At 36.5% G+C, this 27,869-nt stretch overlaps 1 long non-coding RNA gene across 1 annotated transcript in view; it reads left to right on the top strand.

Moving 5' to 3' along the window:
* Positions 1-17,967, top strand: part of LOC123382941 — a 111,066-nt gene extending 93,099 nt beyond the window's left edge. The window contains exons 3-5 of the long non-coding RNA XR_006592143.1: positions 13,282-13,503; positions 15,869-15,947; positions 16,793-17,967. This is a non-coding gene — a long non-coding RNA (uncharacterized LOC123382941). The remainder of the gene's footprint in view (positions 1-13,281; positions 13,504-15,868; positions 15,948-16,792) is intronic.
* Positions 17,968-27,869: the final 9,902 nt, after the last annotated feature.

Genomic DNA, 27,869 nt, shown 5'->3' on the forward strand with positions numbered 1-27,869 from the left:
AAAGAAAATAAAATGGATTCTCATAAAAATCTTTGCCATTGTCTAAAGTAGGTTTGCATAAAAACAATGTAATTTCCTTTTAATAGAGAGTATTTTACATTATGTATTAAACATGACACATATTAAATGAGTAATATGATCAATAAAGTGAAAACACAATTGATGTACATTATTGTTCAAATACTAATTAAAAATTGAATGATTGTATTTTATTCTGGCATTTCCAGAATAACTATATTTATTTATTTAATACATACATATAATTTTAATTAATCTGGCCTCTTAATATGCTTCAGTACAAACTACCCCTGGATTTGTTTAAAAAAATAAATAAATAAGGAGGGGGGTGCAGGGAGGGTAGAAAGGAGATCTTTCAGAAGCTGTCATAAAGCTGTGATTCAGCCTCTGTGAGTAAATAAATCCTCTAGGAAATTTTTTCAACAATCTTCAGGAATGTTTAGCTTTGTGTTCCTAATGAGGTCCTTTAAACTCACCCTGTGCTCCCTACTAGAGGGCGGGATTTAAGTAAAAGTTTTCTTTGCATTCCAAAAGATTAAAAATGGAATTCATCTGCTAAAACTTTTAACACATTTTCAGCTTATCAAGATGAAAATAGACTAATATAACCAGAGAGTGCAAGAGAGAATGAGATCTCTAAAAATCATTATCAGGGGAGTGAGAATTCACTATAAACACAGGTTTCAAAGGACACTATTACATATTATTCTTGTTGCTCTTTGGCCTAATATTAACATACTATTGTGTCTGTCCCAGCCTATAAGTAGCCATGCCTAGAATTCCTGAGGCACTCAATCACCCATGTTACTATAGGGAGTCTCCACAGATATTTCCCCTACTAGGGCCAATGTTGTTGCTGGACCAGCACTTGTGGTCTTATGATGGATGATTGCAGGAAGCACTTCAGCTAAAACCATCAAGGAACTTAACATAAGAAAATGTATTCCTCACAAATCCTGAAGGCCATACAGAAAGGTTGCATGGAAAATTTGAGAAACAGAGACAGACTGACTGTGGACCTAGAGTTCTGTCCTTACTAGGGTTGAGGGTGGGGTGTCTAGGGTTTCCTGGGTTCACTCTTTATTGGCTAATATAATTGTTTTAATGTTTATTTATTTTTGAGAGAGAAACAGAGCGCAAGCAGGGGAGGGGCAGAGAGAAAGGGAGACACAGAATCTAAAGCAGGTTCCAGGCTCTGAGCTGTCAGCACAGAGTCTGATGGCGGGGCTCAAACCCAGGAACCACAAGATCATGACCTGAGCCAAGGTCAGACACTTAACCAACTGAGCCGGGCTCCTTTATTGGCTAATTTAAGCATAAGAATGGGAATTAGAGCTTGGGAAGAAAGAAGCAGGGTCACTCAAAGGGTTAGTAATTCAGGTTACCTGGAGCTTTCTGGAAGAAGGAACTTCATGGGGGGTGTGGGGACTCGGATGGCCTGGGTCCTTATTTGGTTGTTTTGCTAGTATCAGTGTCATAGGGCTAGCAATATGTTTATTTAAGATGAGTGTCTTTTGAATTTGATGCCTCAGCAATCGAAAACGTAAAATCAGGCATTTACATCACACATACAAAGGTCTATTGTAATTTCTTGTTTTATGATAAGCTTTTTGAAGGCAGTGACCATGTCTTTTTTTTTTTTTTCCAGTGTGCTTTTTCATTATTTTCTTGGTATCCAACACTTCTAGTGCAGCAACTGGAACTAACCAAATAGATGAACTAACCAATACAGGATGAACTAACATGAAAGGAGGCAAAAAGTTAGTCTGCTACTAACAGACTGCTAAAAGATAACATTAATAAAGCAGAGCAGCTTCACTTTCCTTCCATCTTTCTTTCACTTCCCTTTCCCCTTTTGACCTCAAGGGTAGAAGTATTTTTGCTGTTTTTCTTTTGCTGTTTATATTAGTTATCTATTGATGTGTAACAAATGATCTCAAACTTAGAGCTTACAATGTACTACATTTACTATCTCAGTTTGCATAGGTTAGGAGTCTGGCATAGCCTGCCTGGGTCCTCTGCTCATGTCTCAGAAGGTAGCAGTCATGGATGGTGGCTGGGCTATATTCATTGATCCCTAGAACCCTGAATCCTCTCTCAGGCTTCTATGGATGTTGGCATAATCCATTAGTTTATGAATGTAAGACTAAGTACTTGTTTTCCTGGAAGCTATAAACTGAGGATTATTTTTACATACTAGAGGCTGACCCCAGGTTCTCGCCATTTGTCTCCCTCCCTAGAGCCATTCACAACATGAGATCTTCCCTGTTTAAGGACAGCATGGGAATCTTTCTGACCTCAAAGATTTGTCTGATTAAGTGAGGCTAATCTAAGCTGTCTTTTAATTAACTCAGAAACAACTGATTAAGAAACCTAACTGCATCTGCAGACTTCCTTTTGCCTATAGCATAACATAATCAAAAGAGTGATCTCTCATCATATTTACAGATCCTGCCCGTACAGAAGTGGAAGAAATTATATAGATATATGGATTATTCAGGTTCATTCTATAATCCTGCCTATCTCATCCTAGGAGCCAAATTGTAACTTAATCATGCTCCTTGATATGCCCCTGTATATTCAGTTTGGCACATTGTCTGCGATGCCTTCCTCCTATTTTATCTATTAATCTTTGGTTATCTGCTCCCTTTTGTCTCCACAACATTACTGTTAGTTTAATTCAATTGATATGCTGTGTTTTTTTGTGTTAGTATGAAATTTATTTTATATTTTGTTGGAGTTTAATGTATGTAAACAGTGTTTATGTTAAGAATCATTTTGTTCTTTATTTTACCTTTCCCCTAAATACTATTTTTTGAAAGACATATTCATTTTTCCATGTGTACATCTACTTTCTTCTTTCTAAGTGATCTGTAATGTTCCATGTTCACATTCACACCATATTACTTACCTGCTTCTGAGATGGAGCCTCTGACTACCTCTGATTCCTTTCCAAGAGACTCAAATACATGTAAATATTTGACATTTTCCAGTTTTCAGTCTAAGTATTAGGTACAAAATTATATCTCATTATTTGTCGTTGGCTGAATTATGTTCCCCAAGAAAGATGTATTAATGTCCTAACCTCTAATGGCTTAGAACATGATTCTGTTTGGGAATAAGGTTGTTGTAGATGTAATTGTTTAGCATAAGGTCATATGGGAGTGATATGGGCCTTTAATCCACTCTAGTATGACTGGTGTCCTTATAAGACTGAGGTATGAAGTCACAGGGAGAGTGTCATGAGGAGACAGATGCAGGCATTGGAGTTATGCTTACATAAGTCGAGGAACACCAGAAGCCACCAGGAGCTGGAAAAGGTAAGGAAGGATTTTCCTATTGAGCATTCAGAGGGGTGCGTGGTCCTGCCGACATCTTGATTTTGGAACTTTGGGCTCTTGAATGATAAAATGAAAATAATTTCTTTTGTTTTAAGCAACCAAGTCTGTGGCAATTTGTTATAGTAGTCATAGGAAACTAAAACAGGAAATTAACTATTGGCCTTATTTTTGTTTCCATGAAGGTGACAGTATGTTACCCTTCCTCCTCTGGCCACTCCTAGAAATATTTTTGTTATTTGTTTTCAGGAGATTTAGCTGTGTTGTATATAGGTGTGGTGTTTGTCTGTATTTATCTTGCTTAGGTATGTGTAGACTCCTTAAATGTGTTAGGCTCCTTGATGTCTTTCTACGGTTTTTGAAATCTATGCTCATAACCTCTTCAAATATCTTACAACTCTACATTATGTCATATCATTTTACTTGATCAGCCTCAAAATCCCTCAAACCACTTAAAAGTAGTGATGAGGAAAAGGGGAGAAATTTTGGAGTTGATCAGGAAATGAGTGATGGGACCTACCCAATCAATAAGACAATCAGTCAGCAAAATGATCCAGGATGGCCTTAAGTGATTGGCACTCAAACTTTGGAACACCTGAACTCTGGTGTGGCATTGCTCTGTGTTGTATTACACTCTATATTTCTTGTTGTCTCCCTGTGCCTCATTGGATTGGCCAAGCAATATTAATATTTGAGTGAACTCACACCATTGGAACTGATTTTGGGTATCAGAGGTGCCAGCTGCCTGAGAAGAGAGGTCAGCACACACACCTGGGTCCCCACTGGGCTATTCTTGACATTATAATACCTGTGGGCCTAAACAGACAAAGGGGAGGAGAGCAAACCACTGTACCAAGGGTGGGCTCCCCATCACTCAGAATGAGCCCTAGTGAGTGAGGTCCCTATAGCTGAAGATTTGGGGTACTCTGAGGCAAGAGGATATCCTCCTCTCTGGAGACTCCTATGGCAGACAAATGAGCCAATAAGTCAGTGATGCCAGGCCAAAGCCAGCCTCCTGAGTGCAGTTGGGGAGGTACCTTTGTAAACAGTTGGCATGACTCTGCAGCTGTCACTCTAGGATTTGTTATGGCAGATGGTCTCATTCTAGCCCATCCCCAGAGTGACATCCAAACCAACCCTTGGGCTGAACCTGCTAAAGTATTACTTAAAGTGACTAAGGGCAAGAAGATTTCTATTCCTACCCCTCTCGGGACTTGGAAGGTGGTGGATAGCCTACTAAACAGGTACTTCAGGGGTGCCTGGGTGGCTCAGTCAGTTCAGCATCCGACTTTGGCTCACGTCATGATCTCAAGGTACATGGGTTCCAGCCCAGCATTGGGCTCTGTGCTGACAGCTCAGAGCCTGGAGCCTGCTTCAGATTCTGTGCCTCCCTCTCTTTCTGCCCCTCCCCCACTTGCACTCTGTCTCTCTCTCTCTTTCAAAAATAAATGAACATAAAAAAAAAAACAGGTACTTCAAAGCACAGATGCATGTTGAGTGTTTCTTGCCACTGCTTCTCATCAGGTTGCCACCTGGAGAGGAGGCTTAAACTCTAGGTTAAGGCTGGGGGGAGAATCCTGGGGAAGAGGCCTGGTGTCCTCTAGTGGATAAGGTAGGATGATACCACTGTGATAGTGGCGAGGATAATTTACTCTTCTCTGCTGGTAACCACCCTCAAAATAATAAAGACAGAAAAGAAAAATGGGGAAGGGTCAAGTTGGTTGTCCTTTGGAGGAGATAACATGTCCTTTCTCTCACCCTGAGGCCCAGAGTCTCTTTAAGGATCTATCCAGGAACTAACCAAAAAGGGGTTACCTGCCTGTATGGTGTATCTGGCAGGGTTGGAGCTCCATCTACCGGAGGTTGAAATTAAACAATTGGGTGACATAATAAGGATGAGAAAATGGTGTCCCTACCAAAGGAACCCCACAATTAGTTCAGAAGGTGGGAATGACCCCCAGAAGAGGCTTTGGATCCCTGTCTATATAAACCCTGATATGAATTTCCATGGCATGGAGGGCAGCCCACCTTACATTAGGCCCACATGGACAGGCCAACTATGAATAGAAAACATTAGCTGAGACCAAAGATCTTCAGCTAGGCATGTCAGACTGGGTTTACCAGACAATGAGTAGAGTTCAGCATGATGACTTGGAATGTCCTGAGGATGCTGAATTGAGTACTGAGTCCATCCAGATGTTTCTCAGGGGGGCTCCCAACAAATATAAATCCCCTTTACAGACAATAATGGCTGATGCAAAAATATTAAAGAAGGCATAGCTGCCCAGGATTTAATAGAAACTCATGGGAGACAAACTCTGAGCCAAGTGTTGCTTGTTAATTCTACAATCCACTTCTAGGCCTAATCTAAATTACTATCGATGGGGAGGCCACCCCTTCCTAGGCCAAACAAGTCACATACAGCCAGGCCCCTGCTTAAGTATTAATCTGAGATGTATAAGAGAGGTTATTTTGGACTCTAAGAGATAAAGGGTTCTAAATTGCACGATATATAGTAAATCAGTGGAACAATTACAATACTCACTATAATTACATTATAATCTGTGACAGGTATCTTCTTTGGAAGCAGCCTCACCTTTTTCATCTACCCGTGATCTCAGCTGGTGACAGGAACCTGTCCCCACATAGGGATCTGTATTTCTTGAAAGTTGGCCCCTTTAAGTAGACAATTAGTCTTTTACCACATTAACAACAGTAGTTTGGACTCCATGAATGAATGAATGAATGAATGATGGATGAATGAATGATGAATGAAGTCTGGGCTCCATGAATGAAAGGATGCATGATGAGTGAATGGACAAACATTGGCTGGCTCCAATTGGTTAGACAAAGATGCTCAAATATTCCTAATCCATGAAAGTACTCATGTTTTAAAGGGTTTCCTCCCTACCCACCAGCCCCAGGAGATTACTGGCTTGAAAGGAAGATTAATTAAAGTTAATGAATTTGAATCTTACAACTGGCTCAGTTTTTGTTAAACTGGCCCATCTTTTTGGTAAAAGATGCTCTACCTGATTGTCACCTTTCGCACACCCCCTTCCAGGAGACTATCCCTTTTCCCATTGTTTAGACATCCTCAGTCAGTAGGTAACTTAATGGAACATATCTAAGGCTGTTAGACTCTTGATTGATGGGCATGACCTGGAAAGAAACAGTCAACTTTCCCTACCAGTGTGGATGGTAAATATGATAAAATACTGATTTAGGTAGGGCTGGGCATAGCACTGAAGGATTATGACCTGTTATAGCTAAGTTAAAGAAGGAGTACTGATTCCAACCATTCTTTCAATCCCCCATTATGACCTGTACTGAAAGTAACTGCTGATAAGTGGACACTAACTATTGACTATAGAAAGTTAAATAAATTTGTCTCTGTGTAAGCACCTACCTCTACCAGATATCTATACTTTAAAGGATGACATTCAAAATGACATGGGTAAATCGTTGCTATTGTAGAGTTGGCTAATATGTTCTATTCAGTAAATATATCACAGGAGACTCAACCACAATTTATCTTCATCTTTGAGGGTCAATAGTATGCCTTTCCCTGATCACATACAGGCTTTGCCCTTTGGACCTAGATATTTGCTTCTCACTCCCACCAGAAACTCAGCTTTGCCATTATATAAATGACATCCTCCTCACAGGATCTGACCAAGATACTATCTCACAGGTCATCATAAAGGGATGAACAATTTCCTCACATAAAGTATGAGGGACCTCCCAGTGTTAAATTAGGGAGCTACATCTGGAGCTTAGAAGTGCTACTGTTCCCAATTTGTAGCTTAAAAGGTAAACTCTTAGTGCTCCAATCTCCTACATTGGACCCAATACTGAAAAGAAATGTTTGGATTCTGGTCCAACATATTACTCGCTTCCAATATTTGTTGGCCTTCATTATTAAGTCACAACCTGTCCTCTACTTTTCACTTGGGACCTGAGAAATGACAGGCACTGGATAAACTAAAGGAAGTTGTCAGTTTGGCTTTCTCACTGCAGCCTTGGAAACGGGACTTACAATTTTAAGTTTGAGCCACCCCTAAGTTTATTTCTAGAATTTTCTGGACCAAATGGACAGGTAAATGCCTACCCACAGGCATTTGGTATAAGTGGTTTTCAGACTCAACCAAAAGATGTTAACTACTAAAGAGGCAATCCTGGCTGGCATACTAGACATTTATCTTAACTGAAGCCCTTATAGGGACAAAGGCAATTATTCTATGGACTGAGATTCTTATTATGCTCTGAGTAATGGAAAAATCTCCCTGTGAAATTGGATCACAACAGAGGCCTTTTTATTAAAATGGAAATTACACCTACATGATTGAAATAATTCTGGCTCTACTGGAAGAAATGAAGAAATAACCATATTCTGCCATTGAGGTTAACTCGCCAAAACCTTCAGTAGGGACTACATGGAGGTTGGTCAGCATTCTCAAACCAAGAAAAGCAATGGCTTTTCTTCACTGATGCTATGAGCATGAAGTATAAGGGAGCCAGATAATGCACAGCTGAAACCTATCACCTCTATTCAAACACTCCAATTTCTGTATGACTGAAAGACCAAAGTGTCACATGAGCTGATCTGCATGCAATATTCGTAGCACTAGAGGTTGCCCTTGACAAATGTTTTCCTGAAGTTCATATTCTTACTGACTCTTGGCTAAGAGGCCAATGAGCTAACTATTTAGAACCTCAGAAAATCAGGGCAAGAAAACACAGGGCCCAATGGAGACATTTGGGATAAAGAGATGGGGGGAAATTGCCACATTGGCTCCCACTCTGCTCATCTTAGTGCACCATGGATTCCCTCAATGACTGCTAATCAATACAAACAAAAACAAGCAATGTGTAAAAACATATAAGCACCTTAGCCAAGGTGTGTATGAAAAGTCAAAATAACAGCCAGCTGTGCATCATTCCCTAACCTTACCTCACAATACCAACTGCCAGTTTTCCATAACACTCAATGGAATTGAGTCTTAGAACGATTGCCCTCTTGGCTGTGCACCATAAGCAACACAGTTCTTGGGTGTTTCAGCAACAATAACTCTTGTAAAAGGCATTCAATCCCATGGAGAAACCTGACTGCTTTCAGGATGGTAGTTCTCCATCCAAAATAACAACTACTTACTTAAGAAAATTTGCCAGACCTACCAAGACCACCACTAATAAGCATGTGGAAAATATTTGAGGGAAATAACCTCTCACTGTTACTCTTCCAGAAGATCCTTTAAAAACATATACACACAACCCACCTTACTGGAAATAGAAACAATAATGAGAAAGTCTGTGGCAAAGCCAACCTGAGAAGAAATTTGTTGGTGTAGTTACTCTGGCCCCTCACAAGGGGCCATCCCAAAACTATAAAAGCAATACAAATGGCTGCTTTAGAAAAGTTTCCCCTACAATGGAAGCAATGGGCTAAGTGGTACCCCACTGCAATACAGCAATATGATGATACACAGAGAAAGAAATGGGCTAAATGTGTAACACAATTAATGTCTCTTTTTGAAATAACTTGACCCACCTATGAGCATCCTGTGTGCAAGTGCCCTGTATTTCAGGATCTAATTTGATGTACAGCCAAATTAACAACTCTTTTTCTTCAAACCACAAGAGCATCCTACACTCACGGAAATACACCAGTGTTATTTACTATTGGAAATCAACAAGAAACTCAAGAACCAATGTATACCAATCCAAGCAAGAAGGAACATACAATTGCCCACCAAATCAAAGCTGAATATAGCTTTAGTCATAGCAATACATAAATGGCAAATTTAACATTTCAACAAAAGCCTGCATGTTGGGCATGTCGTTACTAACAATCTGATTTTAGTACATACAACACGATACCTCTCACCTGGCGTTATAGTTTTACATCTCTTGGGTATGAGAATTAATGTTCAAGAAAGAAGCTAGATATTTTTGAAATAAACTGAATCTAATGTTTCAAAAGAAAAAGAAAAGAAAGCAGGAAGTAAGGAAATAAAGAAAAAGAAATAAAGGAAAAGAAAAAAAGAAGTGAAATTGACATATAAGATCACATTTTGCATGCATATTTGATAAATGAGGTAAGGAGAGACTAACTTCAGTCCTCTTTTAAGAAGTAAGTAGCTATAGACTCAGCCATATGTCTAAGACTGACTTTGTAATGAGATTTCAGGAGTGTGAACAAGAGCACATGACTGAACATAGAGTTCCATTATAGTGTACTATAAAATGATGAACTGTTAATTTAACAGAGTTTTGCATGAAAGTCTAGTCTTTTTCTGTAAGACTGGGTTTTTTAGAAAGAATGATTGGAAGCCATTACAGAGGAAGCAAAGCTAACTCCTTCCAGATGCAAGGTTTCTATATTCCCAATTGCTCTTACTACAGACATATGGGCACGGGTAATAAGCTTGGCTTCAACAGAAAAATACTAACAGTTCCTCAAGTTAACTAATTCATCAAGGAGACAAAAACAATGTAGAATCATCCACAGGAGCCAAGTATATTAAATTGTATATGGTCATCATACATGCTTTCATTGTGATAAAGTAATGAGGAATAATCATCTTCCTAAAATCAAGCACTTCCCATTTAATTAACCAATATCAGAATATTCACTCACATTCTTAGGGGACATATTTTTGAAAGTGGCTTTTGCAGTTTATTGAACTCCTCTTTGCATGCAAAAATGATTTTGTTGACATATAAAGTAAGTAGTTAGATCCCTTTTAATAAAACTAAAATCCCACATTGCTTAGTCACTGGCATAATTGTGTTCCAAAACTCGAAGCTTTGGAACAGAGAGAATATAGCTAAGGAAAAGTTTTAGTAAGGAAACATTTACAGTTACAAATGATGAATTTGCATATAGGAAAAAGTAAAGGAGAAACTGAAAAGCTTTTTTCTAAGACATCATGTTAATGGTCTTTACTAAAGAATATTCATTTTTTCAATAATAGAAATTTGAAGTCATTTTATTTTATTTGTTTCTAAAAGTAAAATGCAGGTAGGAGATCATGAATTTGACTTACATTAAACAAACATAAAACAACAACTCTCATGATTTTGGAAATGATAATAAAAATGATTCTTATGATTGAGGGATAGCTTCTTTTAAGTTACATTGGGGGAAGAATCTGTATTACTCATAAGAATGTTGCACATTTTCTTTCCCTAAGTATGAGTTGATGGTGAGCAGAGAGGCTACAAAGAGGAAGAAGTACACAGTCCTGGAAAAAAATCATGATTTTATGATATCTGAATGTATAAATCAGAAGCATATGCAGAAATATTAGAGATGGGTCTAAGGGGATAAAAAAATTCTGGAATTACCTGTCATTTAAGGGAAAATAAAGGTGAAGGGGAATCTAGAACACTTTCAGATTCAGAATCAATACATTTATTAAATAGGTGATATTTATCAGGCACTGGTAAAGAACTTTCACAATTCAGCAACAAATGACAAACTAATAATTAAATTACAGCCAAAGGACTTGAATATATATTTCTCCAAATAATATATCCAAATAGCCAACAAGCATATGAAAAAATGTTCAACATTACTAGTCATTAAGGAAATTCAAATTAAAAAAAAAAGGGAAATGCAAATTAAAACTACAAGGGGTATAAGGTCACTCCTGCTGGGCTGGCTATAATTTAAAAGAAAAAAAGTGTTGTCAGAAATATCAAGAAATTGGAACCCTGGTACATTGCTAGCAGAAATATAAAATGTTTCAGCTGCTGTGGAAAACAATTTAGTAGTTCCTCAAAAAGCTAAATATAGAATTACTATATAACCCTGCAGATTCCCTCCTAAGATACATGCCCAAAAGAACTGAAACAGGTACTGAAACAAATACTTTATACATGCATGTTTATAGCAGCATGATTCACAATAACCAAATGGTGGAAACATCCCAAATGCCCATAAACAAATAATAGATTGTGGTATATACAGGCAATGGAATATTAGTTAGCTTTAAAGAGGAATTAGATAGTGACACATACTACAACATGGATGAATCTCACAGTCAAAGAAACCGGTAATAAAATGTCACATATTATGTGATTCCATTTATATGAAACATTCAGAATAGGTGAATCCATAGTGACAAAACACAGATTGTGGTGGCCAGGGGCTGGAGAGAGGGAGATGAGAAACTGTGAAACTGTTGTCTGGGGAGCATCAAAAGGATTTTTTGTGACAACATACTTATTTGGGAGCTGATATTCAAAAGTCTCATTTAGTTGTAGAAAAGGCAAGTGTTGGGAATGTTAATATACAATGCGTAAAAGTACACATTTGGATAAAACTCTTTTTTTTCTTTCTTTATTTATTTTGAGAGAAGGAGAGAAGGAGAGCACAAGCAAGGGAGGGGCAGAGGGAAAGGGAAAGAGACAATCCCAAGCAGGCTCCACGCTCTGGTACCCATGAACTTTGAGATTATGCCCTGAGCCAAAACCAAGAGTCAGATGCTTAACTGGCTCAGCTACCCAAGCACCCCTGGATAAAACCTTAACATAAGGATATTGAGTGCTCATTCATTTTTTAAACACCAACTTGGAATCATACAGAATTACCTGTTTTACATTAGTGTTATGTGTTAATGGAATTAAAAATTCAAGTCATTTTAAATATTTTAAAAATATGAATAGATAAAATCTTAATCAGTTAATCAGAGACCTTGTTTGTCAAGATGATCTCATTCTTTGGCTGGACAGGGTCACTGAGTCACTGCAAGATTCAGTGCATATTAATTTTAGTTGTGTATTTGGGGAAATGAAAACATATCCAAATACACATGCTCCTTGGCATTTTACTTCCTTTAATTTTCACTTTTTAATCCATTTCCCTTTAAGTCTTTAATCATCTTTTCAGTGAAGATTTTCCCTTTCATTCTGTTCATGTGTCTGAGGAATTAACAATCCTATTCTCAATGGTTTCGTGTAATCAAAACCTCCTGATTCAAACACTGTGTGCAATCCGCAGGGAGAAATTATTAAAAGGGCTTTGCAGATTTATTTAGCACTCTGCTCAGAATATGAATGTGCAGACTTTTAAATATTGGAGAAGAGATTGCCAAACCATTACCCTTCCAGAAGAACTTTTGAACTAGACATTTTTTAATATTTACAGTATGAAATAGTTGGAGTGAGATTTCTTTTAGAAAACTTTTGGGTAATAGATGACACAAAATGAGACCAAGTTTATAGGTTTCAGATTCATATGTGCATTGTATTTTTAAAGATCCAAACCACAACCTCATTTAGCCATTTGTTGAAGGCCCCTGAAAGCTTTTTCAGGAGAAATAAGACCATGGACATAGATTAGATTAAGTGTGTGGGTATGGAGGAGGAGTGAGGGCATAAGGGCCAGGAATTTATAGGATATTCTCTCTATATAAATGCTCCCAAGTGACAAAGAAAGAGTCGTATCTTAAACAGGTTTTGCTCCAGGAGAGTTGTGGCTGAATTTGGTCCACTTCATTGAATTATTGTCAGGTAATGAAGTAGAGGGATGTTCTTTCAAACTCATTGCTCATGAAGGAAAGAAGATGGGGTGCTAGCTCAAAGAAACACAGGATCTAGATAAGTGTTCACAAGCGCAGATCTTAGAATGCAACAGATCTGGGTTTAAACTTCAGCTCTGCTACGTACAATTTGTATGAACTCAGCAAATCATTTAATGTCTGAACAGATGAGGTGATGTATCAAAATGGGCATACTTATTTCAGAGGCAGATTATTCTTTATTATAGGTAAATTATTGTGCATAAAATATGGAGTAAAACGTGGAGTACACATACTTAAAAATTTTAACTACTACGGGTGCTATTATAATTCTTAACTAATAGTTTGTATCAGTTGTTAGACTTCTACTTTCCAGTAATGTAATTCATATTTTCTAGGTCTGACTTGAGATTTGAAGTGACTGGCTTTATCAACACTTTGGCAAGTTTTGTATTGGTCAATCAGAAAATAAGATCTCCAGGCTTTGTAGAATCTCTACAAATGTGCAAGTTCTCTAACTACAAATGTGCAAGTTCCTGATCTTCAGCTGAGAATATCCAAGATTGCTAAGATTCAAAAAGACAGAATTTTTGTTAAAAATATCTCATATTTTGTGTAAGGTATGCTTTCTATTTTTGATAGACTTGTTCTGGACCAGTTTTTCTTAACTTACTACATCCTTGTGTTACTTAAGCAATTTATGATGTAGCTAGAAATTATTTAGTTAGAATTAGCTATAATAGAAATGTATAGGCAAGTTGGTTCTTCTTGTTGAGAGGAATTTAAAAGTTAATTCATTAGGATAGAAACATTAGATAACCTGAAGTCAAGAAATGGGAGGAGAGTTAGGAGAGGAACATTTTTAAATGTTGCTCTGCTGACAGACAAGGAAATGAGAGAAGTAGACAATCTGGGAACAACACGGATATGCAGACACACTTCTTATGTCAAGTTGTCTGAGATGTATAGAGGCAGTAAGACCCCAGCAGAAATCTGTTTCTAAGGTAAAATTCAGAGTAGGTTGAAAAAGAATGGTAATTAAAATCTGGGACTAAGGCCAGGGATCAAAAACAAAAACAAAAATGATTGATAATTATTACAATTAGGAAAGGTGCCTATATTTGAATGGAAATGTGCATAAATGTAAATGATATTTACATTTCCAAGTTGTAAACAGACTGCCTGAAAGTTTATGAAGTCTGTTTAATAACATATTCTCCCTGTTACAAAATTGTTATATATAAATTCTTTGTGACTTAACTGTGATAATCAATGCTGTGAAAAAGTGAACAAGAAGATAAAGACTTTGACAATGAAGGGCAAATAAATGTAATGATCCTAAGAACAGTAATAAGAGCTACTATTTAACGAGCACTTATCATTTTCCAGGTGCTACAATTTTCCTTATTTTTCAAATAAGAAAAATTAAGCAGGGATATGTAACACCTGATAAGTAGTATTAGCTGTACTAATAGTGTGGAAATGTAATTGTGTATTAAGCTGGAGAGAGAAATTTAGGCTCACAATTCATTATCTCCACTTGCTAATTCTGTAAATTTGGTAAATTTATGGAAACATCTACGATCAGTTTCCCGGTATAGAAAATGGGGATTAAAAATATGAACCTTGGAAGGTTGTGATGAAGATTGGTAGAAGCTAATTATAATTTGTTAAGAACATGAACAAGAGCTGTTCCAAGTGCTTTGCATGTACCAGCTCTTTCCATTCTCACAACAAAGCAGTGGGGAGGATACTCTTGCCCTCACCATTTTACAGGTGGGGACTCTGGTGTGCAGAGGGGTCGAGAGACATCTGCAAAGTGACAGTTAATAAATTACACACTAGGCATTCTGTTTCCCAACCCCAGTCTCAAATACTGTATGCTCTCTCACCAATACCACTGCTTGCCATGTTTATTACCCTTAAAATTTGATATATGGGTGTGTATGTGTATATATATATATATACACATATGTATGTATATATATATTCATAATGTAATTTAAACACATCATAAGCTAATAAAGTATTGTTGTCATTATAATTATTATTCCATAGAAACTAATTCTGTCCTAGGTCTCATTTCTGGAATCATGACTCTTTACATCTTAGGGTAACAAAAAGAAAAACAAGAGAAAAGAAGGTAACAATAGAAAAACAAATAAGTCAACATTTGGCTCATATAGTTTTTGATACTGTGATATCTGATTGGACATAGAAGGGAAGTAAATGTGTTCCACCCTACTTCCAAAAGGACATTTTATTTCCACTTGAAATGGAGTCTGTGCAATTAGAAAAACAACAACAAATAAATGTTCTCTATTCCTACTTTTTTATGGCTGTAGCATTTTCCTAGCAGTAAATTAACTTCTGTTCTAGGAGATGGAAATTTCATTGTTGCCTTTGATAAAAATTCAGACATATTTATTAAATGTACTGTCACATCATTTCAGGTCACTCTTTTATGGCCATGTAGTGTTTCCCTTTGACCTTTTTCTTCTTTGTGAAGTTCAAAAATGCATAGATCATATACAAGTAACTGGAAAATATGCATATTCTACATACAGCTTAGGTAAATGATAAAACTTTTTAAAACAAATAAACCTAGTTGGGGAGTTTAGCCTTGTTGAATTAAAGGGTTTTAACTCATAACACCAGCTACTTGCTTATGGAGACTAGGATTTTTATCTCAGTTACAGTTCTGGTCACTGTCGGTATTCATCAATATATTGGATAATTATTTTATGAGAAAAATCTATTCTTTTAAATTCCTACAGTTAAGAGAACAAACATCTCTCCTACCATCTCCCAGGAATCTGGATGGAGAGAGAGATACCAATAATCTCCTAAAGGTGGTTTCACCTTAGGTATTATATACTTTTGTGATATTAATAGCAGTTTATTTAATTTAGTCACCTGGAAAGTAAGGAAAGTTGCTTTGGAGGTCAAAGACATTGCCTGACATTTTCTTTTCCTCTGGCCTAGGATATGGTAGGAAGGTGGCAACGGATAATTTTCTTCCCTCACTAAACAAGGAAAAGTAGCAGCAATCTTGCAGAAACCAGTAAGTAACAGTGCCTGTAAGAAGCAGAATCTGTGTTTGGATATATAAGTATTTCTAAGCCATATAAGTGCATTCTAGCATAAATTAACTCATTCTAGCATAAATCAACAGGTGTCAAAGGACCTGGATTTTCCTGATGACAGTTGTATCTAGTGATTTAACACAGGAAGCTGGTGGGAAGACAGACTGTGGTCATTTTAAGCTGTGCTTATAGATGGATGGACTTCACTGTATTGTTTTGGCCAACAGTAGTTTTCTGTGGCTGCTTATTGGTTTGCAACATTGGGAGTTCTCTGGGTGAAATTCAAAACTGCCCCCCCATACATGGAAGGAAAGGCTGAAAAAAGAGGCAGACCACTCCTGATGAGTAGGTTTCAGTTTTAATAAGCAAAGGAATTTACACGTCAGGCTTGTTTCAGGAGGCTGCAAGACAAGTAGATCTCCGCACCTGCCCACCAGAATCTTCAGTTTACATATAGAGATCTTAATAGTGTTCAGTCAAGTATGCAGTCTACGTGGTCTCCGTCACATCTTGCTCTTTCAATGCTGTGATCTTGAAGTGTCTCATAGCACAAGAACATATGTTCCAAAGACAGAGGAGAGGGAGAGGAGCCTCAGCTCCAGCTCAAGGGTCAGCTCAAAGTCACATTTTCTCAATATCCACCTCCAACACTGCTGTAACAAATTATCACAGACATGGTGGCTTTAGAGAACAGAAATATGCTCTTTCAAAGTTCTTGAGGCTACAGACCTGAAGTCAGTATCACTGGGCCATAAACAAGGTGTCAGCAGGTCCACACTCCTTTGGAGTCTCTAGAGGAGAACCTGTTCCTTCCCTCTTCCAGCTTTTGGTGGCTGCCAACCTCCCTTGACTTGTGCCTGTATCGCTCCAATCACCAAGACAAGCCTCTTCAAATGTCTCTGTTGAGTCTTCATATCACCTCCTCTTTGATTAAAATCTCACTCTTGTAAGTATACATGTATTGCATTTAGAGCTCAGCCAGTTATTTCAAGATAAACTCCCCATGTCAAGATCACTCTTGCAGTCAAAACTACAAAAAGCCTAGATCTTTTTGCTTTGTTTTGTTTTACTTTTTGGGAAAATAAGGGAACATTCACAGGTTCTAGGGATTAGGACATGTGTATGTTTTAGGGGTTAATTTGTTCTGTTGACCACAGTAGGCATTTAGCAAGTATCCAAGTTTCTGCTAAAAAGTTTTGCATACTACAAAAATAAGTCCTATTGACTTTCTAGCCACCTTTAAGATATTCATCAAGGCACAATTACTACTTCAATCAATCAATCAATAATAACAACAAGTACAATTAGCACGTATATATGGCTAGGAACCAGGCTCTGTTCTAAGTACTTAACATTTACTAACACACTGTAGAGGAAATCTCCTTCCAAAACTATCTTTGAATGTGAGAATGAGGTCAGTTTCCCTCTACTGGTGCATAGTTGTTGTCAGACTTTTAAATTAAACCCATTGCCCCCTAGATACAGGAGATACAAAAATTTACTTTTAATTCTGGATATTTTCCATCTACTTCTCAACCACGGTAGATAACGCTCCATCTACAAACTGAAAAGTACCATGGAATGGTGTTATTTTCGTTTATTCATCAACAATGACACTTCCATTAGGCACCCATAGCCTTGGCTATGGAAAATAGAGTCATTTTCAAGAATGTAAGGTATAAATACAATTTTGCTAATTTAAATAAGACCTAAAGCATAAAAATGCAATTATTAAATACAGAATTTTTTTTTTTTGCAAATCAGTTAATGAGGAGATTACTAATGCTTTTTTATGATTGTTTACATTTTAATGCCAGTAAAACCAGCCACTTTCCTTCTTTCAATTAAGTGTGCTAAACTCTCTAGCTTAATGGGAAACGACTGAACGTTTGAATGAGTGCTCCTATTGAGGCTTAAATAACATTTTTGAAAAACATGACAAACTTCTCAGCATAGGTAACTGATTCATTATGAAATATATTAAAATTTTGCAACCAATTATTGTTATGTTTCCTTTATCTCTCTCTCATCTCTCAACACTTGAAGTTCAGGCTGCTAAAACAAGTTAACATAGACTACGTGGCTTAAACAATGTTTATTTCCAGCAGTTCTGGAAACTAGGAGGTCAAAGATCAAGGTACTGGCAGATACACTGTCTGGTGAGAGCCCACTTCTTGGTTTGCAGGTGGCAGTCTCCCTGTGTCCTCACATGGTGCAGAGTGGAGAGACAGGAAGATCTGGTGTGTGTCTCTTCTTGTAACGGTACTGATCCCGTTGTGAGGGCTATGCCCTCATGCCCTAGGTAGTTCTCAAAGATCCCCACCTCCTAATACCATCACACCAGGGTTGAGATTTCAAAATACGAACTTTGGTGGGACACATTCATTCCACAGCATTTAGTATCCATGCATAAATGCATTCCCTTATTTCATCAAATCAAAAACCAAAGCCAACACTCCTGTGTGGCAAAATGTTGAGGTTTCTAGCATTTTCTCTCAACCTACTCCTGTTCTACTTTCATTTAGAGTCCAGTGTTCTTAATGTTTATTTCTATAACCTTCCTCTTCCTTGCCTTTTACAGTCTTTTTTTCAGGCAAATCTTTTTGTCTAATAATTTTCTTGCTGAAATTTACCTCTAAAAATAAGCTAAATTCTTCCACCAAGGCTTTTTTTTTCCTCCTAGCTTAATAGCCCCCTCCCAAAAGGGTTTATGTCCTAAAGTGGGTTAATCTCACTAGTAATAGATATTTTTTCTTTGTAGGAATATATAGATTCTCCAGAAAACTGGCCTTTGAATCTGTTGCTGTTTTTAATAAGTTTGTTTAGCATTGTATATTGGTCCAAAGTTTGAACTTCCAGTGTTTACACAATATTTCCATTTTAATGATATGTTTTTATTGGCTTATATAAACTAATAATGTAGAAACAATCCTGATACTTTTTCACATCTTCATTTCTGTAATTCTATATTCATTTCTGGAACATATAGTGGATGGTTATGAGAAAGTCAAACAAGTGCTCGTAAATGATTTATAAGTGACAATTCAAATTAGGAAAAACTGACATTGACCATATTTGCTTATTACATTACACCAATGTGTAATATTTGTATATCAGAGTATAATAGAATCATCATATGAAATGATTCCAAAACACATAGATCAGTAAGGTAACATGAAATTCCAAACCATATTTTTGTTTTCTTCACCTTAAAATAAAATCACCCCGAGCATTTCAACAGTTGTAATTAATGCCAAATACTATGTAGCCAATCATTTTGCCTGCTGCTTCCCTACCCACCTGCTGATTATCCTGTGATCTGTCTTGCTGCTTTGTCAACCTGATGAGTGGTGTTGCCCTCTGGACACCCTGCCCACCTGTTCATAATTTACTTCCAGCATGTCATACTTGACTATTATAGGAAATTTAAAAAAAATACTGTGAAAATGATCACCTTCCAAGGCTGAAATTATAATAATGCAGATGCTTTTGCTCCTTCTTCCTAATTCATTAATGATTGCCTTTTCCTTTTCCTTATATTAAGCAAGGGTGCTTTTTTTCTCTAGTATTAAAACTTAATTGTTCTCATGAATGTCCTTCATGGTGTGCCTTAAGAATATATTCTCCAGATAGCCACCTTCTTCTTCTCTGCAAAAGCTTCTGGGACCAAGAACAAGAAAAATGTGGCAGGTGCAGTGAGGGCCAATTAAAAAACAAATCTGCACTAACTGATGGGTAATCTTCAGTAAAATCACTAGTGACAATACCAGATGCCTGGGGAAAATTGACATTGACCAGATCCGTTTATTGCTGGCAGTGCTTTGATTCATCTGCACCGTGCAGCTGTTGTAAAGGTAAATGGCTTGCACTCCCGTTTTGTGCTTTTATGGGTTTGTTTTGTTGCAGCGGTCTAACTATTTCTTTTTTTTTTTTTTTTTCACCCAGGCTTGTAATAGGTCAGATGTTACCATTTTCAAACAGCCTTTCCATCTTTCCTCATTTCCCAGAGAACTAGATTTGCAAGTAGATTAGTGTTGCATTTGAGTTAATCACATTCTGAATTACTGAGCCGTTTGGATATATTAAGTGAATGCACATTTACCTAAAAGGTGGACAATTCAAATTAGGAAAACATGAGCGTCTTTACCCTATTTTTCTCCTATTGCTCAATGCTGGTGCAAATATTTTTTTCATTTAGATGCCAGTCTCTTATTCACATATCTTACTACATAGGACGTAGTATAGCACGTAATCAGCACAGAGTAATGTTTGTTTCATGTTGACTGAAGGGATATTGGCATATTTATTTTTAATAGATGTCCAAATCCCAATGCCTTCAAAGTTTTAATCTTTGTCATTACATTAAATACATTCTGTGATTTTGTAATTTGTAAGATCTGTGTGCTTGGTTTGTTCAAGGTCCATAAGGTTATATAAAGTAACACAGTAAATATATCAAACTTTTAATCATAGTTTTAATTAACAGTCTAATTTTATAATGAAATCCAGTCTGCTATGGAGTAAAATTGAAGTGTTATATAGGGTGTTTGTTTTTTTGTGGGTTTTTTCTTGTCATTGTTGTTTTTGCTTGTTTGTTTAAATAAACCAGGAAACTAAATACATTTTACAGTTTGGATGAAAAACTCAGGCAAACCTGGCAACACAGGACATGTTTATTTCTCACAGTTATTCAGAAATATGTTGATGGAAGAGTTAAAAAGATGCCCACCTTATTAAATTACCTCATTACACTGTGTACAAAATGTACCTTGAATCAATCTAGTTCTTTCTATCCAGACCATCTCTCCAACAACTTCAGGTCATCCTTCGTACTTTCCTACACCAGGGATCCCAAACTATGCATGTAAATCACTTTGAGATCTTGTGAAAGTGCATTCTTTTCCCCGGAGCCTGGGGTGGGTCCTGGGACTCTGCATTTTTAACCAGCTCCCAGGTAATGTTGACCCTGCTGATTTATGTACCACACTGTGAATAGCCACGGACACAGCCAGTTTCCACTCTTATCCCCTACCTCTTAAGGCAAACAGATGGGCATCTGTTAGAGGAGTCTTTTTTTTTTTTTAAGAGAAGTCTAACCCAAGTATCATTCATTTTAAATGTATATATCACGGTTACCCTCACACGTTCCAGCCGCACTCATCTCAATTCCTCAATCAGGTAGGTACCTTCTCGCATGCTGTTCAGTGGTTAGACGTAGTATCCCCTCCAGATGATTCTGCTCCCCACTTCTATTAATAACTGGTTCTTTGTTGTCCCTAAAGTTTTGGCTTAAATTTTACTAATTCAGATATTATTCCCTGAAACCCCCATGGAAGTACTTCTCACTTCCCACTATTCTCTCTTGTGTATTCTATAAACATAGAATAAATTCATTTTGGAATTCTGTATTTGCTTATTTACTTGATTGTTGAACTGTAGCCCCCACTAAGTAATAAGTTCCATAAGAATAGGAACGGTGTCTATTTTATAGACCTGTTTATACATGGGGACACATGCAAAACCTGGCAGAGAGGAGCATTTAATAACATTTAAAAAACATACATATTTGAATTTCTTTTAGGATTTTCAGATTTTCTTCAATAATCTATCCACTAATCTAAACACAAACTTTATGAAATTATTTAATTTTACTTTATTCTTCTAGTCTAGAGTTGAAAATACTCAAATCTACCACTTTGATGCATTTATTTCTCTGCATTTGTTCAATCTTATTTGACTGATTAATCTTATTTGATTAATTCCATTCAATTCATTAAGGAAGCATTATTAAAATGTCAAGATGCAGCTGAATTTCATAAGGAAGATTCAGTATGTCCAATTCCTTGGCAACTGATTTGCAGCAAACAATTCTGCAAACCGACTAACACCCAATTTTATGAGTAGTCACCATGCAAATTCAAAATCTACATGTAAATGCCATTACCAAAAAAAAAAAAAAAAAAAACTTAGGAACCTGTGGAATTCATAGTGAACTTACAATTCTGAATATTTTATAATTAAAAGCTAATATTTGTTGAGTATTTCCTATGTCCTTTATTGTTATTCTCAAAATATAACACCATAAGTAATTAAATGTTGTCATAATTTGGATCCAGATATAGACCTATCTTATTCCAAAGCCCACCTTCCTAACCAGCACATTTTACTATTACTTTTTAATACATGCATTTCTTCCTTTTTCTTTTTGCTTTTCTCTTCAGCTCTACTTTTCATTTTATTATGATTTTTCTCTCCCCTCTTCTCTTACTTTTTTTTTCCCCCTGAGTGTAATAAACTGGTTCACTTTAGCCACAGGAATGGTAATAATGAAAGTGATTTGGAACGTATCATCCATTTTTCTTTATTTGTTTTGCCAAGGGTTTTAAGATTCACTGAAAATTAATTACAAGTCATTGTCCAAATCAAATATTGAGACATACTCAAGGTGTTTATGTGTCAGTGTTTCTTTGTAACTCCAAAGAATTGCTGAAAAATATATAAGAACAAAACATTTGCATTCAGGTAAAGAGTAAGATTGTAGTTTGTTTTCATCATCATAAAAAGAAAAAAAAATCTGTATGAGTATCTTCAAAGGTTTGGTTAAAAAGGTTTGAGTTTAGTGCCGTTTTGATTTGAAATTGCTCCAGAAATCACTAATTTGTACACTTCAAAATAAGGCTTGCAAAAACACAAAATTCTCCCTGGCTCCATTTCCCAGCACATAGTTCTGAGTTCCTAATTCTATTTACAGAAGTTGAAAATCAATTTCTTTTTCTTTTCTTTCTTTTTTTTTTTTTTTTTTTAAAGCAAAGCAGTCTTCGGCCTGTAACACTCGCATTATGTTCCTTGTGAAGCCCCCAGCCCTTCTGTGGCCCCCAGGACTATAGACTCTCTGGCTTAGGGAGAGAGTGCTATTAATTGAGAATGATCAAAAAGTACTGCCAATTTGCTCCAGGAAGTCAGAGAACTTGGAAAAAGCTAAAAAGGCTATTCTCCTTTGTATTGATCCTTATATGAAGCGCACTCACAGGTCGCCAGTAGTTTTTCCTTTTCTTGTTTAAAATCAGATGTAATTTACTGTTGACAAACAGCAGTGCAAGATGTGTTCGATTTGAGGTCACTTCTCTGCACTCTACGCTTTGATCCTGTATTGAACACCCTAAGAATGTTCAGTTATTTTTAGCTGACTAAGTGTATACCAGCTATCTATAGGGACTTGCAGTTTTACCTATAACTTCATCTAACACCTACCAGTGAATAACAAAATACAACTGCAGCCCAATCAGCAACCCAAGGAAAGCAAAAACATGAGTATGCGGGAAAATACAAACTACTTAAGTTCATGATGGCATAAAAACAAACTTCTACTCTGATATTTGCATAGCATTAAATCACATAATTATGATCCTTACTTTACAGTGAAAGAAATGAGAGAAGTCTGTTTCTGTATAATCTTGCATTCTTTGTACTAAAATAATAGGAAACCCAATTAAGGTTAGTGCTTTACTATAAAATGAGTGTAATATAGGTTGGAGGGGCAGAAAAGAATTAAAATATTTCAAAGTGCTGAAATGGTCTTCTCTGCTTTAACAGAATTATTTTGAATATCCACTTCAGCTCATTAAAAGAGTCTAAAAAATTCCATCTTCTAGATTTGCATTGAAAAAGAAAAAAAACAACAAAATTAGGTACAGAATACCATCAGTTATGGCATCCAGATCAGGGTAAAGAAATATTAGTTTAGGTTTGAATTTAATAGAAGGCTAAAAAGACCATGGTGTCTATTTGTTTATGCAGATAAGAATATGGATATTTTAAAAGGGGTATGGCATATTTATCCATTTGGGACATTTATTTAATACCTCTTATTTTTCTAAGTCCCTATGTTTAAATTCAAAACTAAGAAAAGAAAATAGAAACAAATAATAAGAACCACATGTGTGGGCATTATCTTGATGAAAGGTAGACTTTAGAAGAGGAGAGTGATAAAGAGGAAATTACCATATACTATAATTCATGGTCTGAAAGAGATAAGCATGACTGCTGCCAGAGTCCTGGGAGGGGAGAGGAGAACATACCCTAGATTCTAAGGGGGGCTCATGGAAGTTTAGTTGGAAAACTCCTGAGTTGAGTCTTGAATGATGATTAGGCAGGTGCCACCTACCGGAGAAGGGCAGGAAGAGTGCTAAATGCAGACAGAGGTTATGTCTTGAGGCCTAGAGGTCAGGTAGGGGAGTATAAAGAGCTATAGATGCATCAGTATGATTAACCCAGGGAAGAAGTAGGGAATCCTTGGAAAAATAAAAGTAAATAAGTTGAGGGTTTAATCCAAGAGCGTTAATCATATATTATCGAAAGGACACTGTGGTTTATCTTAAAGGCTGAAGAGAGCCAGATGAGACATTAATTGGGTAAAATAATAACAGTCAGCCTTTATTGAAAACTTACTGTATGAACAACACTGAGCTATGTGTCTTTCATGCGGTGTCACATTTAATGCTTACATTAAACCTTATGAGGTAGATGCTATGATTATTCTCACCTTTTTAAAGAAGTGAAAGAGGACTTGGAGACATTAGGTAATTAATTGGTCAAAGCCACAGAACTAATAAGTGGTAGAGCCAAGATCAGAAGCTCTTATTCTGGAGATTCCACAGGATTAATCCCCTCAAATGCTTCAAAAGTAGAGAAACAACATATTAGAAATGTCACTTTGGGGGCAGTATAAAACATGTATTCATGAAGGGCAAATTAATATAATGATACCAGATGTCAGAGATAGACAGTTAATAGGTTGTTATAATGCAGATGAGAAATAATAAGATCTTGAAATGAGGAATGACCACTGTAAGAGATAATATATTTGTAAAATTTAGAAAACTACTTAACTATTATGGACTGAATGTTGGTGTCCTCCCAAAATTCATATGCTAAAGTCCTAACCTTCAATGTGACTGTATTTATAAATAGGGCCTGTGAGGAAATTATAAAGGTTAATTGAGGTCTTAGGAGTGGAACCTTAATCCAATACATCTGGTGCTCTTATGAGAAGAGGAAGAGATATCCTAGCTCTCTCACTCCACCATTGGAGGATATAGGGAGAAGGCAGCCATCTACAAGCCAGGAAGAAAGCTCTCAGAAACCAAACTAGTCTATACCTGGATTCTTGACTTCCCAAATTCAACAACATGAAAAACCAAATTTTCTGTTGTTTAACTCATCTAGTTTATGGTATTTTGTTATGACAGTTTAAGTAGGCTAAAAAAATAACCTTTTAAATATGGAGGCTGAATGAAAGGAAGGCCAGTGGCTCTTAAGTATCCAGCTTTGGCATTTGCCATTTCCTCTGTGGATCATAGGACAAGCTAAAGTTGTGTTAGGAAATGAGATGAATTACTCTTATTCATGGGGATTTTCTGATTGTGCAGGATAACTTTGGGGAAATGTTAATTAGACAGTTGATTAATGAGAATAAAGGGATTTGGGCTGAAAGGATAAATTTGTGGGTTGTCTGTATATATAATCTTTCTGTTAACATTTGTGATGGAAGGAAGTGTGGAAAATCATAAAATATTTCCAAATTTGGTTTAAACAAAAATAACCAAGATCTAATATAACATAAGTTTTATATCATTTAAAATTATGTCTAATATTTTAGAATACTTTTTATACCCAATTTTCAAATTATAGATATAATCATATGTTTAGGAAAATAACACCCAAAATGTTTTATCTATGACAGTCCAATGTTATAATATTTCAAACAACACATTATTATTGTGTCTGTATTAGTTCTCTTTTCATTTTCCAAATATGAAAACAAAACCTATACATCATCCATTTGTCACTGAGCAAAATGCCCTCTTTGATGTCTCAATTTCATAGTCAGTATGGCAAGTCTGTAATTTAGAATCACATGATAATGTTTTACAAACTATAATTTCTCCTTCACCACTCCTATCAGAGAATCACCCATACAATGTCACTACTACTCTCTCTAATGGATAGACCCAGTTCACAGGAATCATTTGGTAGACTCTCAAATTAGAAGTTAAACTGTTTGTCAACCCTCTCATATTTCTTTCTACCAATTCCTCAGAGTGCCTCCAACTTTCTAAGAGGCAAGCCCCTAAATCTATATAGTGCTAAACTGTAAAACTTTGTTGTTGTTTTGATGAAGGTCATCTTCAGCCTTATCTTCAAAGCAGTCATGGACTTTGATTCCAGTGAATTCTAGGACTTATAAAGTAAATCTCTTGCACTTATTTTTAAAACATTTTAGGAATAACCAGGGCGAGGAAAACAATTAACTCTTAGCTGAAATAAGAACCATACAGGAGGTTCTGGTTTCATGTTACCCTTGCAGTACAGAACTTACACTCCCCTGCAGATAAACAGCCAACAGAAGGTTGCAGGTAAGGGAGCAAACACAGCATGCATCTCATTAGTGTTGGAGAAGAGCATTAACATGTTGCAATAAACACAATGCTTGGTTTATTGTTTAATCAGAAAATATAAATATTTAAGGGCTGGGCAGAGGGAAATGAACCCTCAATGGCAACAGAGAATTATTAATCAGAATGAAAAGATTGAATGAGGGCAGAGTAGTGCCATGAAGTCAAGAGAGTGAGGAGGCCAATTGTATCAAATGCTGCCAGGAGGCCAAATGAGAGAACAAGTGAAAACCGCTCATTGGCTTAATTAACAAAAAGTCATGTAGAGATCTGGGGAAGTGTCAGAGAATTCTAAGGTGCAAAATGGAGATAAGGAGGTAGAAAGATCAAGTGAACACTCATTCAGAGAGTTGGTGGCAAGAAAAGGAAGGCAGGTTTTCAGTAACTAGAGGAAATTTTTTTAATATCATAGAGAAAAATGTTTACAATAATCATAAAATAAAACAGTGGAGAGAGATGTTGAAAGTATGGAAGAATTGAAGATAATTTATGGATGAAATACTTAGTATGAAAATGGAGTATGGACAACAACTACTCCTGCACCAGGCCAATTTGGTAATAATGGTAGATTCATAAATCTTAAAGTGGAATTAGGTTTAACTAGTCTTGTGTAGCTTCACCACCAGCTTATCGTAAAAACAAGTCTTAGTCCAAATTCTGTCATATATACAGACTTGTATTAAACAAATATTTATTACCCAGCAAATTCAAAACACTTTATTCAACCTGTTTGTAAGCGTGATGAAGTCCTACCTTTCCACCTTTATGTTGCACCAGCCACTATCTTGCATAAAGTTCACTTAAGACTGTTGTGATGCTATTCCAGAAAAAGCATTTGTTCATCCTTACAGTTGGCATCTGGCAACCAGAAGTCTTACCTTATATGACTGGACCCAGGACTGCTTAGGGGAGTGATTCAGGTGCCATCTTTAAAAAACAGTTACAGTAGGATACCCTTTGATTCTTATACTTTGATCATCTAAGGATCAGGTATATAGCTAAAGTTATTTTAGCAAAATCATGATCTTAAAAATCCTCAGTTTCACCAATGAGATCTTAAGTCTAATATTTATCATGTCCAGAAAACCCATTTTAGACCTTCAACATGATCATTTGCAAACATGTGTGATTATTGAGATATTTGGTTAAGATCACAATATAGATCTTCTGACCATTCCTGATTGGAGTAACTTGTTAGTTTATATTAGTTTAAATTAACTAGCTCATGTGTGTTGCACTGTTGATGCTGAAGTGTTTTCAAGCAGATGACAGGTAATCATGACGTGTGGACTTGGGCAAGAAGGCAAGGGGTCACCTAAAACAGGATATCCTCCAGAGCAATATTATCAGGGATGAAAATGGAGGGCAAATGGTGAGGTTTCATTTTTGTTGTTGTTTTGTTTTATTTATTTATTTATTTATTTATTTATTTATTTATTTATGTAT

The sequence above is a fragment of the Felis catus genome, chromosome F1 (genome assembly GCF_018350175.1).
Source record: "Felis catus isolate Fca126 chromosome F1, F.catus_Fca126_mat1.0, whole genome shotgun sequence".
NCBI classification, from domain to species: domain Eukaryota; kingdom Metazoa; phylum Chordata; class Mammalia; order Carnivora; family Felidae; genus Felis; species Felis catus.